The following is a 15,079-nucleotide window of genomic DNA, read 5'->3' on the forward strand; positions in this document are numbered from 1 at the left end:
AACACCAGATATGGAACAGTTGTATAGCAAACAGAACACATGCATATATGGAACCACAGTGGCCATTACAACAGCATGCAAGTACATTGATGGCAGCATGCCACCAATTTGGGAGTATTTCAACATGGCACATGCATAGAAACAAATTTAAATATTTATCAAACAATAAGACATATGTTCCAACAGTAGATTTAATTGTACACATACCCACTGAGTTGTGTATTTAGATTATTGTTACAGATATGGTGGGGGGGGGGGGATGTCATTTAACAACTTGTATATTCCTGTAGTTCTCATTACTTTCTTAGTCAGTGCTGTAATCTGTACCTTACAGGTATTATTACACTACCCTATGGCCTTAGTTTGGACAGTGGTATGGTTGTAGACAACTATATACATGAATTGTGTTTTACCTGCAGTAAACACCTTTTATCTGGTATACTGTGGAGGTATTGTTTGTTAACACTACCTGACTGTTTCTACTCATATTCACAGATTCTAGGTTGATGCTATGCACATACTTCTCCATCTCTTATTGCATACACTCTGAGCATGTCTTGACAACATGCAGGTGACACTGGGACATATTTTGATTATTGCCCTTTGGTGAGTTTCTACAATGACAGGTTTGTTTTCATATACATTTTCCGAATATTTACAGGTCTGACAGTCAGTTATATGACATTAAATGCTGCCTAAATGTCAGAGATCATCTCACAGATATCTCAGGGGGGCAGGGTAACAGGCAGCAGATATGGGCCAATTATCTGGACATTCTGGACAAATCTGTACAGTTGAGGGGTATGATTCTGCATACAGCATACACCATTTCCAGGATTCGAACCATGACTGTGTTTGCTAAAAATAAATCAGTGTACATCACAGTTGAGTCTGCTATATAGATATTGCTTGTGTAGCTCTACTCTGATTTCTGTCTATAAATCTCCCGTGGTTTTACAATCTGACCTTGTAATTACAACACTCTTATACAGGGTTTCCTAGACAGTTTTATTATGTAGCACTGTGTGGATGACAGTGATGAGTAATACCTTATTATTCAGACAACTGCAAAACTAACTCTACCATACAATACCAAACTAAACAGTACCAGTCCACGATTTCAATCTTTTATTTCTAGGCACAGTTTTATTATCTGACACACTTCTGGGAAGAATGTTTGTTAACACTACTTGAATGTTGCCACACATATTACCAGATTCCACATTATTATTATGCAACTACATCTTCTCTATTACTGTACATATTCTGGTCACAGCTTCACAACATGGGGGTGGAGATGGGGCATACTTTGCTTATTACTTTTATAACAATTTGTTGAGTGGCTAGAGTGACAAGTTTGTTTTTATAGATGTATTTCTGACAGTTATGATGTCTGACAACCAGTTGTATATTATCATTTGCTGCCTAAACATCTGGTATCATCCCACTGATTTGCCAGAGGGACAGGGTGACAGGCAGGTGAACTGCGCCAATTATCTGGACTTTCTGACAATATCTGTACAGTTGTGTGGTATGATTCTACATACAACTTGCTAACACTCCCAGGATTCGAACCACGGCTCTGTGTACTAAAAATGCAACACTTCATGTCTCAGTTGAGTGCGCTATTTGGATTATGTTGTGGATCTTTTCACTGTTTTCTAAGTCTCTCTCAGTTTTACAATATAACCTTGTGATTACAGCAGTCATATACAGACATTCCTACACATTTTATTTATGTATCACAGTGTGGGTAACAGTGCTTAATACAACAGTACTATTAAGAGATTGCAACACTACATTACCATATGATACCAGAGCAAGCACAAGCAGTCCAGGAGTTAGATCTTTATTGCCAGGCTGTTACCCTTTTATTTATATACAACTTATGTGAGACTCTTCCTGCAATATTGTCTGGTTTATTCAGTACATACCATACACAATGCAGGTTTTATACTGGCAATTAACTTTCTACTACTTTTAGATTTATTTCTTATGACAGTACATGCAAGATTATTATTAACCTTCCTCGCAACGCAGCCTCTGCAGCCTACAGGCATGGGCTTTCTGATTCACAGCCCACTCATCTGTCACTGTCAAAGACATAAGAGGAATATTTATCAATCTCTATCTATAATATACATGAGCTGGCAATTATTAAACAGGTAGTAGGATGAGTACTTACACATGGCTGGGACATCTCCCAACTGCCTAGCTTGCTGGATCCACTGATTCAAGAGCTTCCTCTTCCTCTGTTTCAGGTCGGCATAGTGATTCCTGACTTGCTCACCAGTTCAAGGGATGCCAGTGGCACTGGTGAGGTCAAGGGTGAGATGGTCCCAGGCTTCCGCTTTATATTAGGAACCCTGGTAATGGCCCTGCAGCAGACTCTGTTCATGGTCTTCAACAAGGAGTTTGGCCATGAAGTTGGACTCCTGGATGCCCCAGCACAGTGCCCGGAAGCGTGATCCTTCTCCCACACTGGCCATAGTGCCTACAGGAGGAAGCCACAACCAGTTCTGAGATGTATTCCCATCTGTGGGGTTTAAATAGGCTGACTTCCTGCACTATGTTGTGATTGGATGGTTTTGAAAATGCTAAGCTATGGGCAAACCTGCTTACCTAAGGTTGGCATTGCTTAAAGGGGTATACCAATGGGCAGATTAATTTAGCTGGCCTACACATTGCTTACACCTAGTAAGGAGGGTGTGCAATGCTTAGCATTGCTTATTTTTAAATTTGCATTGGTTGTCTTTGATTATCTTAAAAGTGAGTGTGTTATGGGGGAGCAGGTATAGTCTGGCATAGACTGGAAGCCAATTGGATTTTGAGCAGTGAGGCTGAGGAAAATAAATTGGGAGAATTTATTTTCTTTGTCTGTAGCATGTCCATGTTGCAATAGAAATAGATAACTACAATGGAAAAGCCATTTTATAGTCATGGTAGTATATAGTTACAAGGCATGCTGCATTTTGATCCAATTGTAAAATATATATTACAATTAACATGTTTTTTGTTTTATTTAGTAGTAGTTATTTTACTTATAGTTTTATCTTTAGTTACTCAGAATTTGGTGTCCGTAAACTTCTTATATATCTTGTCTTCTACATAAGGTCTAAAAGAGGAGCGGCTGTGGTACTAAACTGAGGGGAAAACTTTCTGTAATATTCTGATGTCCTAATGATTTCCCTCAGCAGCTTTTTGGTAGCTGGAAAGGCCATGCTTGGATGGTCTTTAATTTGGTTGGTTCTGTCTGGCCTTTGCCACGACTCACCAAATGATGAAGAAAAGTTGCTTTTTACCATGTGAATCTGATATATATTCTCCTAAATTGTCAAGCAAACCCTTTTAATCTGCTCAGCAACTCTCTGACATGTTGCACATGTGGATCTCAGAACTAACTAAATTTTGAAATACTGCCTGTAGAAGCAAGAACATATTATTCAGCTTCTGTTAAGATATGATATACTAACATATGTTGAGTGCTTGGAGTGTACTCTTCATCCCAAAGTAATTTATTTCTGATTTTATGCAACTCAAAGTGTACAGCAAACATTGATGCCTCCCTTGCTGTGAGTGTCAACTGTACTTGCCAGTAACCCTTATTGACATTAGTAATGGTCAGATATTTAACTACAATGAGCTGTTATAAAGACTGATTTTTTTTCTGGGCATGGGGTACACATCAACTTTTGCATGTTTATTTAGCTCACTATACTTTACACAGAACCAGGGGCTCACAACCTTTCTGGCACAAACATCACTGGTGAGTCCTAACTATTGTTAGATACCTGGAATACTCTTGCCACTCAATCTTCAGAATTTCATCACACATGGTTTGTTTGACTTGATGAAGCACCTCAGATGCTCTATAAAGAGCTTTCATTTTCTGCTGGGTTCTTGGGTCTACATGATAGTCTACTGCTTCTGCAGACATATGTACAAATTGTTGTAGTAGATTCTTTAATCTCTGTAGGGAATAGATCTCATGACATCACTTCCTCTTTCACTGAGGCATCAGAATCTTTAATAACTCATACTAGAAGAACCCATCAACTTCCTCGTTAAGCCTAATGTATATACTAAATAATAATGTTCCTCGTTATTAACATACTGCTTTATCATATTAACATGAATGGCCTTGTGTTTCTGCCTCCAGCCTGGCAACTTTATCAGATAATTGCCATCACTTACCTTCCCTTCAACAAAAAAGAGGATCTTCACAACCTGCTTGCAGTTTAGTCTGTTGAACAGAAATAAGCACCATTATTTTATCTGACTGCATTCTCTTGGGTTATCACTGTTGTGCAATACTAAACATTTTCTGTTGCTGTTCTGCTTGTACTAGGAGTTTCTGTGCCAAATCTATGAGTTCAATAAGCTTGATCCTGAAGTTCAGCACATATTTCACAACAGCACAACCACCTCCTTGTGGTAATCACATGCATCTATCTATCTATCTATCTATCTATCTATCTATCTATCTATCTATCTATTTATATTTGTTAATTAGGGAATAAACTGACCCATGAGGATTTATTTTAGGATCAATGTCGCAGGAAAAGTAAAGTAAAAAAGAGACATATATGGTAAATATAACCACAAAATGCTACCAAACACACCACAAAAGGTCCTTCCACGTAAAACGAAATGTAAAAACAAAATAACTGAGAAGGGCCACTTATGCAGACAGCACAAATATTGCCTCAATACGGAAAATGCAAAGGTCAGTTTTATACACACAGTACCTGTATTCTGTTGTTAATGTCAGAGTGCAGTGTTCCACGCTGTTCAGCTTAAACCACCAATGATAGGCACACCTTGCTTATCAAAGCAAAGTTAAAAAGATAATTCCAAAACACAGTTCCAGCTGTTCAGCTCCAAGCTCAAATGGGCAACCCAAGCTGCTCACAAATAAGTCCTGATAACTTTTAAAAGTAAAACTCCGTCTAACAATGCTTGTATAACATCAACTTCAAAAACAAGCGTTAGGCGATTCTAAAATGCAATACTTTTATTATAAAAAGCGGCAAGCGCTTTCGACACAAGTCTTTTCAAGCCAACAAACAGTTTTACAACAGGAAGACACATGCTTTATATTCACATCAATTGTGATGTCATTTCCTATTAAGAATCTTAAAGTCATACTCTCTCAGCAGGACTTCATCTAAATCAACTGTGTATGTGTTTTAAATGCAGTTACCATATTCAACAGTCATACACATGATAATAGATTTCTCTGCAGAGCAATCTATATACAATCTTTATGCATATAAAAAATTATTATTTAAAACTTTTTTAAAAAACATTTAGAGTATTCAAAATGAAGTTGTAATAACTAGCATGCTACTTGTCAAGGTGCATGCTGTGCTTCATATTCCAACAAATTAAAGTGAAGTGTCTACTGAATTTTTTACAGTACTTTACACTCAAACAATATATCCAAGATATTTTTTTGCATGGAAATATAATTTCCTTACGGCAATCCTATATTATTTAGTATGATATGAAGATATGAAATTTAAAATCAATTATATAAGAGTAAAAACACATATAAAACATGTAAAAAAGTATAAGAGAATGTCTACCCTATCATCATATTATTACTAGTAGTAATAATATATCTACCAATTTACAGAATAATTGGTAGTATGGCATAGGTCCTTTATCTCTGGGTAATCAGGTCATTTAGGTTAGACTGCCTATATTTATATATACGCATTTAACATACAGAATATAATTCAAAGTATAATACATAATGTATAAAATGTAACTTGTAACAACATATATTACTAGAAGGCAACCCATTATGAAACAAGAACTGTCTTTGTTCTCTAACAAATAAGAGGGACGTGCAACATATGGTACATAATATGGAGTGTACACTGTATATCAGGGTTTACTATAGAGACCAACATTCTCATTACCAATGCTATCATTTTCTCTGCTTTGGGGGATAGAGGAGAATCCCACTTATCGTAGGTAGACATACCACTCTAATATAAAGACTTAATATATGGATTTTATGATAGTCAAATGGGTGTATATCAAGTATGGGCACGTATGCCACACTAAGCCGTTATTGATGAAATCATCTAATAAAATCACAACATACCAACATGATGATAGAGTTTATAATATAATTATGGTAGGGCAGATCTTAGGTTCTATGCTAGTTATATATTAATACCTAAAGTCACATTTGCAAAAAAATAGGTAATAATTCACTATACTGGTATATCTGTCAGCTGTAGATAGTCAATAAATTAAAGCTATAAAACTATCTTTTTAATTTTCTAGCTTTTAAAATAGGTTTTATTGAGACTCTATCATTTATACCCGGTTCTCGATCCGCCCTCAACCTAATTATCCACTTGGCTTCCTTCTGTTCTGTCTCATTGAAAATATCTCCACGTCTAATAGTCACTGGGTTTAATTGGATTACTTGAAATTTAAAATTATGTTCCGTAGAGGTACTCCCAATATGTTTAGACAGAGCATTTCTAGGTGAAGCTATCCTAATATTGTAGAGATGTTCTCTAATTCTATCCCTCAGCCTTGATCTGTCTTGCCTACATAAAATGCGCACAGCTGGTACAGGTAGCCAAGTATATCACATGTTCAGTATCACATGTTGCTGCTGCTGAGAACTCAAATTGTTGCCCTGTTACTGGGTGTAAAAATATGTTAGTCTCTTTAACAAAACCACAATAATTGCATCTTCCACATTTTTTAGTTGCACCTTTGGTCCTATTTACAATCCTATTGTTTACCCGGTCGGGTCCACAGAGCATCCTATACAGATTTAGTTTATTTTATATGTAAAACGAGGAGATATATCTAGTAGAGCTGAGATATTAGGGTCAGTTAATAAGATGTCCCAATGTTTACTATATATACCTCTGATGTCTTTTAAATCTTGTGTATAGAAAAGTGGTATCCTAACTGGACAGTTCATAACACTAACCAAAGGTGTGGCCTCTGCCTTCCTTCTCCCATTTGTGAAGTAAGGTTGTGCCCTATCATTCCTCAGATTCTCTATCTCCAAGAGACTTGCATCAATTTATTCCGATCTATATGACCGATTCAAGAATTTCCATTTAAGTTCATTGATTCCTGTCTGAAATCCTTGCTGATCTGAGCTTAACCTGGATACTCTCATAGCTTGGCCTTGTACAATATTGCCAAATATATGATTTGGGTGCATGCTACTCCGATGTAGGTATGTATTCCTATAACAGGTTTTCCTGTGTATACCTGTATTTAGTAAACCATTTGATAGACTCTGTACAAATACATCCAAGTATGATATACATTCATATGACTTGGTCATAGTAAACCTTAGATATTCTGTAGTTGTATTCATATCTTGATGTAGTTCCTTAAGTAGTGCTTCTTCAGCTTTCCAAATGAGAAAGAGATCATCTCTGAGCGTGTATAGAAAAGGACATTTTCTTTAAATTTACTTATTTTGAATAAATACTCCGCTTCCCAGTCAGCCATAACTAGGTTGGCGTAGCTATTGGCACATGAAGTGCCCATAGCTACGCCATCCCTGTAAATAAAATTGATTACAAAAAGTGAACACATTGTTCATCAAAACTATTTCCATGAGTTGACAAATAATTTCTATTTTGCTATCTGTATACGTACCATCTTTCTTTAGGCATCTCCTAATACTAAGTATACCTTCCTTGTTGAATAGTTGTAAAAGGGACTGAACATCTAATGTAACTAAAATGTCCCTTCCTTTCTTATATGTACTGAAGGTTTTTTCATACAGAAACATCAAAAATTGTTTAGTGTCCTTTAGAATGTATTCAACCTTATCTACTATGGGTCTCAGTAGGTGTTCTAAATACAGGAGATAGGCTCAGTAATCCATCCCCTTCCAGCCACGATAGGTCTCATCGGGGGGTCTGTTTCATGTTTATGTATTTTCGGTATACCTTGTATACATGGAATAGTTGGATGTTCAACATGGAAATATTTATATAATTCTTCATTGATTTTACCTTCGTGTAACATATTTTGCAATTTACTCTCAACATCATTAGATATATTATCCACAGTACGCTTATTAATCTTTTTATAAAATCTATCTTCACTTAACATTTTATTCATACTGGCTATATATTTTTCCATGTCCATTATGACAGTCGGTCCACCTTTATCAGCGGGTCTAATCATAATATTCTTATCATTTTTTAATGTCTTAAGGGCTCTTCTTTGTATTGGTCTAAGGTTACCTTGCCATTTCCTGCTCTGGTTAATTCTTTCATTCTCATGTAGGTCATTTTCCACTAATTTGGAAAAAGCATCAATGAGAGGATGTAAGGTCGGGACATATGTGCTTGGTTTTAAAAATGTGCTGATCACTTCCACTATTTCCCATTTCAAGTTTTAGTTGTAGATTTCTTGTAAATAATTTTAAATCCATAATATTATCTGAAATATCACTCTTGTTAGAGGGAATAAATGTAAGTCCTTTCTCTAACACGTATATTTCATCCTCAGTTAGTATTCTATTGGAGATGTTCCATATCAGGGATTCTTCCCTCCTTGCCACATCTTTTTCAGAGTGGGGCCTACATGATTGAAATCCGCTGTTCTTTTCTTTGGTCGCCCTCTGCTCATCGAGCGGTCTCTCCCCCTCCTCCTCTCCAGTGGTCCACAATGGGGAAAGGGGCTGTACGATAAATGTCAGCTTTAGGTGAAGCCTCTCTGCTGATTATATTACCTGTGCTAGTTGTGTCAGACTTATCTGTTCTAACTACATCTATGTGTTCACAGATGTCTACTCTGGTGTTGGCATCTTCATACACTGAGATATCATGTACTGTGGTCATTGAGGAGGCACAGATCTCATTGTTAGCCTCACTATGAACTTGAGCTGTAGTTACTACTACATTTCTCTTATCAACATTCTTTTTAGATTTCTCAGCTCTGTTGGTGTTACTTGTATCCAAAGTAGGATTAGTGATGTCTGAGGCTTTTATGCTATTATCATTAGGGTTATCCTTCCCATTTTTACCTGATCTATCTATTCTGGGCCAAGTGAATACATTACCCCTTCTAAAGTCCTCTGTATCTCTTTTTATTTTTCTTGTTTCTGTTGTAGCAATTTATTTTCATATATAAACACATTATCTAACAACTTTTCCATAAGAACATTTAAAATATGATTCGGGTATACATCATATATATGTGACTGTTGTTTATGTATTCGTTCCCTAAGGGAACTTTCCTGTGGCAAAAAATAATTATTAAGCAACTCCATATATTTGAAACTCGTATCCAAATTAATCTGTTGCCACATATATAGCAAATCTGGATAGACAGTACCTGTGGTGGGCATCTTTAATATACGTAGTCCCCTAGGAACAATTTTACGTTTTATACACACTTCAAAATGCTGTCTCTGTAGTTGTAGTCTCTTCAACTTAAAGAAGTCCATCTCCATTTCTTGAAGGAGTGTCGTAAGGCCTTGGTACTCCTTGTCTGAGCATCCTTCTCCTAAAGAGCCAACGGCAACTTCATATGATAGCAGTTGATTAATATCTCCAGTTACAGCTTTCTCAAACCTTGTCCTGCTATTGCGTTGAATTTCTGGTTTATATGGAAGTTCTACTTGTACATCATGTGTATTGCCATCTGCCATGATGTGGTGTGTTGGCGGTAGAAAGAAGAAGAAAATAACCACAAAATGCTACCAAACACACCACAAAAGGTCCTTCCACGTAAAACGAAATGTAAAAACAAAATAACTGAGAAGGGCCACTTATGCAGACAGCACAAATATTGCCTCAATACGGAAAATGCAAAGGTCAGTTTTATACACACAGTACCTGTATTCTGTTGTTAATGTCAGAGTGCAGTGTTCCACGCTGTTCAGCTTAAACCACCAACGATAGGCACACCTTGCTTATCAAAGCAAAGTTAAAAAGATAATTCCAAAACACAGTTCCAATTTCCTTTATCTCAGGTACTGTGTGTATAAAACTGACCTTTGCATTTTCCGTATTGAGGCAATATTTGTGCTGTCTGCATAAGTGGCCCTTCTCAGTTATTTTGTTTTTATATATGGTAAATATGCATATCTTTTGCAACAGTACATCCATTGTTTTGGATAGATAAAGACGTCAGAAATAAATGTATTTATTCTGTGTGCAATGAGTTAAAACCTTATACCATTACACTGAGGATTAGGTCACAGTAGTTGTTTATAAGGATAAAGAATATATGCACTGTGTAGAAATGTGCAAATACACATTTCTTAGCATGTGCTACATAAGCATTCATAGAAGACACAATTAAAACTATTTCTTAAAAGCACAATGAGTTGAAACCTTATATCATGAAATACAGCATAAATATACACTGGATACATAAAAATGTATCCTATTTATGTAGAAATATATCAGAAGGCCTATGTTGAAGTAGGATTACAACACATGGATTATAGATTACTAATAAAGACTGAAAAGAGTTAAACAGTTTTGAGAAATGCAAAGTTGAAAATGTTTAGAGGGAAGGAGGTAAACTGAGAATGAGAGGCAGTAATAGTCATGATGCAAAATAACTTTTAGAGGGATGTCATGAAATTACTCTGCCAGATAGACCATTATAGTGTTCCAAGAACTCAGTTACTGATAGTCCTTGAAATAGGCCATGTGCAGTGACTCTGCTGGCATAGAGGAATAAATCCCTGACTGCAGCCCAGCTAAGCCACAATCTAGTAGTGGCTTGAACAATTGTTACTCCAGGAAGGAGAGAGGGGTAATTCCATCGGCTTTCCCCATGATGACCCTTGGTGAAGTTTGCGGAGATCACAATAATAGGATCTGATAGAAAGAGAGGAATGATGTATTGGCTAAGCTGCTGTGGAGGTGGGACAATATACTGCACATCCTCAGTGCATGCCCATCCCTACCCCTCAGACATAATCATGAATGCCACATTGGAAAAGGGTAGTAACAGTGGAGGCCACTAAAATAAATACCTCTAGCTGAATGAAGACTCCCAGAATGTCCTTTGAATCTGTGCCAGCCCCAGCTAGATTGTAGCAAGTGCTAGGGAGCACAAGAGAAGCTGGTTGATCTCATAATGGGTTTGGGACATTGAGTAGAAAGGCTGTAGTATGATGCAAAGGAGTAAACAAGTGCTCCAAAAAATAGGCCATCTGTAATGTAAGTATTTTTTAGGTATGGTTAAAACACTCACTCGCTGAATGAAGAAAGGCACTAGTTGAGTATGCACCATTTCAAGACAGATACATTTCACTTAATGGATAGATCATCAGTCACGAGTATATAAAGCTGAATTATAAAACTTTTTACTTGAAATAAATAAATACATTAAGCAATGCAGTTTATAAAAATCATATATATAAGCAGCTATAAACTTGCACAAGACAGATAGAACAAGATTGTATATAAGGAGTCTGATGTTACATATAACTCTAAAACAACTTATCTAGGCTGCAACTATAAGAAATTAAAGATATACATGATTTATTCTCTTCTTCTGATATGTAAGTTCAAACAGTAGTCACACAGTTTCTTAGACACTTCAGCATGATGTCTGTTGAGAGATTACAACAATTTGTGCATAGTTCTCAAATAAGCAAAACTAATTCACTCTTTTTTTTACTGTTAGAGTTTCAGGTGCAGAATTTCTTTTTCAGTTTAAATTTTTAATGATGTTTTCCTATTTCTATCATGTTATTCTTTTGGTGGAGATGTCCAGATAACATACCTGTGGAAGCATGGCGATGTTTAGGAGACATGGCAGTGAAGTTTTTAACCAGATTGTTTAATGAAATTTTGGAAAGTGAGAAGATGCCTGAGGAGTGGTGAAAAAGTGTTTTGGTACTGATTTTTAAGAATAAGGGTGATGTGCAGAGCTGAAGTAACTACAGAGGGATAAAACGATCAGTCACAGTATGAAGTTATGGAAAAGACTAGTGGAAGCTAGGTTGAGAAGGAAGGTGATCATTAGTGATCAGTAGTATGGTTTCATGCCAGGAAAGAGCACTGGAGATGCAATGTTTGCTCTGAGAGTGTTGATGGGCAAGTATTGAGAAGGCCAGAAGGAGTTTCATTGTGGACTTACAGAACACATATAACAGGGTGCCTAGAGAGGAGTGGTGGTACTGTATGAGAAAGTCAGGATTGACAGAGAAGTATGTAAGAGTAGTACCTGATATGTACAAGAGCAGTGTGACAGTGGTGAGGTATGCAGTGGAAGTGATGGATGCATTTAAGGTGGGATTACATCAAGGATCAGCTCTGAGCCCTTTCTTATTTGCAATGATTATGGACAGGTTGACAGATGATATCAGACAGGAGTCCCTGTGGACTATGAAGTTTGCAGATGGCATTGTGATCTGTAGTGAAAGTAGGGAACAGGTTGAAGAGACTTTGGAGAGGTGGAGATATGCTCTAGACAGAAAAGGAATGAAGGTCAGCAGGTCTAAGACAGAATATATGTGTGTGAGTGAGAGGGAGGGTAAAGGAACGGTGAGGATGCAGGGAGTAGAGTTGGTAAAGGTGGATGGGTTTAAATACTTGGGATCAACAGTTCAGAGTAATGGCAAGTGTGGAAGAGAGATGAAGAAGAGAGTACAGGCAGGATGGAGTGGGTGGAAAAGAGTATCAGGAGTGATTTGTGACAGACAGATACCAGTAAGAGTGAAAGGGAAGGTCTACAAGAGGGTAGTGAGACCAGCTATGTTATATATGGGTTGGAGACAATGGTATTGACAAAAAGACAGGAGTCAGAGCTGGACATGGCTGAGTTAAAGATGTTAAGATTTGAATTGGGTGTAATGAGGATGGACAGGTTTAGGAATAAGTATATCAGAGAGTCAGCTAAGGTTGGACGGTTTGGAGACAAAGCCAGAGAGGTGATATTGCTTTGGTTTGGGCATGTGTTGGGGAGGGATACTGCATATATTGGGAAAATGATGTTAAGGATGGAGCTGCCAGGTAAGAGGAAAAGAGGAAGGCCTAAGATAAAGTTTACAGATGTGGTGAGAGAGGACATGATGCAGAGGACAGGAAGAAATGGAAACAGATGATAATCTGTGGTGACCCCTAACAGGAACAGCCAAAAGAAAAAAAATATTTTGGCGGAGATAATCTGCTCGAATAAAGTAGTATCCAAATAAGGTCATGCATTTTTAAGCTGAATGTATTGCAAATTTGTGGACAGTTTAGAAGCCAGATTTAGTTTTAGTTCCTAACAGTTTTGCTCTATTTCAACAGAAGGAAGTCACATGCAGAGCATTCTTCACATCTATTTTAATTGTAGATGTTATATATTTTAACCAGGTCCACTACCAAATTTTGAAATTTCAAAACATCAAACCTCTGATTACTGAAGCCCAAAGGATAGAGGTTTTGAAATATCAAAACTAAAAAAAAAAATCCAAAATGTTAAATCTTATACCCCTGCAACCCATATGTGGGGGCTGTGCCCCCCCCCACAGTCCCTGCTATTTAAATATACCAACTGCAAGATTGCACTACAGTGAAGAGGATGGAAAAGGTCCTGATCCGCACTGTCTCCATTGACAAGTTTCAATATTTCAAAACCTCAATCCTCTGGTCTTTGATAATCAGAGGTTCGATGTTGTGAAATTTTGAAATGTGATAGTGGATCCATTTTACACACAGAAAGACTTACTACAACCTCAGCCATTATGAAGACAATATATTTACTTTACCTTATCTCTGTTTCTAAATGCTTTTAGTAAGCTCTTAGCTGATATTTCTGAAGTTCCAGAAGACATTCACTTCTGATAGCACTATCTGCATTGTTTCTTGTTTGTGCTAATTTGTTGATATTGTCTGTTGCTTACGTGCTGCTAGACTGTACTTATCCACAGCTTATGATCATAATTGTTGACATTATTTCTACTTAAAAAATGGTCATACTAGAACTTCAAAGCGATTAAGCAATAACATAGCTACTATTTCTAAATACAGTCCTAAAAGAAAGAAGATTCTTTCTAGAAAGACAAATTACAATAAGACATTACTTTGCCACCCAGAACCATCACAGAATAAACCTTACCATCTTGTGAAGTCATTTAACACAATCAAATATAAAAACACACAAAAAAACATCAGAACAATACCATCTCAGTCCAAATACATTACTAAATCTGTATTATTAAAATTAATAAAAAGCAGACATCAGGATTATTCCAACCAATAAAAATAATTTGCAGCAAAAAAATCAGTAAAATCTTGAATTTAAGAACTTTACTTGATCAGAAAAAGTAAGACTTCCGTAAGAGTAAACAATACCCTCTTGATGAAAATGAAGACATAAAGCCCACAAACAGAAAATAAAGTAGTGCAGTTAAGGACAAGAAGTGAAGAAAGTATGCCAGTACAGAAAACCTGTAGTCAACACAGCAACAGAAAAAAAGAACTCACACTGTTGTAAGATATACACTTAAATTGCAATCATCATCATCATCATTGTCATCATAACCAACCCCCCCCTTTTCCATTTTCTGCATGGGGGTGGGGTGTCACATCAAATGTTACTCTCTCTCTCTCTATCAATTCAATGTCACTCTCTTACATTCTTCAACAGTCACACCTGTCTGTCACAGGTCTTCTGTCATACAATCTTTCCATCTCTTCGCTTAACACCCACATTTTCTCTTGCCCTCTTCCTGTCCATCCCAAATCTTTTTCACCAGATTGTCCTCTTATTTCATGCACCTGTGCTTGAACAAGTTTAATCTCTTCTCTTTGACATTCTGTGCAATTGAAGATACCTGGACTTCTGCTATGATGTCTTCATTTCTACAGCTCTCCCACAGTATATATCCTACCACCTATTTCAGGTATTTCATCTCCATCACCTCTAGCTTCCTCAGCTGCTCTGCCTTCATTTCCCAGGTTTCTGCAACATACAATACTACATCCCTGTTTTGTACACCTTACTTTTCAACTTTTTTGGCATTCTTCTGTCATACATTACACCTTTTGACTGCAACCTCCTTAATTCAAGCTCTATCTATCCACTTTAATGTGTAATACTCAAAAGTAAAGCATGA

The sequence above is a fragment of the Protopterus annectens genome, chromosome 11.part0 (genome assembly GCF_019279795.1).
Source record: "Protopterus annectens isolate FY-2018-M chromosome 11.part0, PAN1.0, whole genome shotgun sequence".
In the NCBI taxonomy this organism is placed as follows: domain Eukaryota; kingdom Metazoa; phylum Chordata; order Ceratodontiformes; family Protopteridae; genus Protopterus; species Protopterus annectens.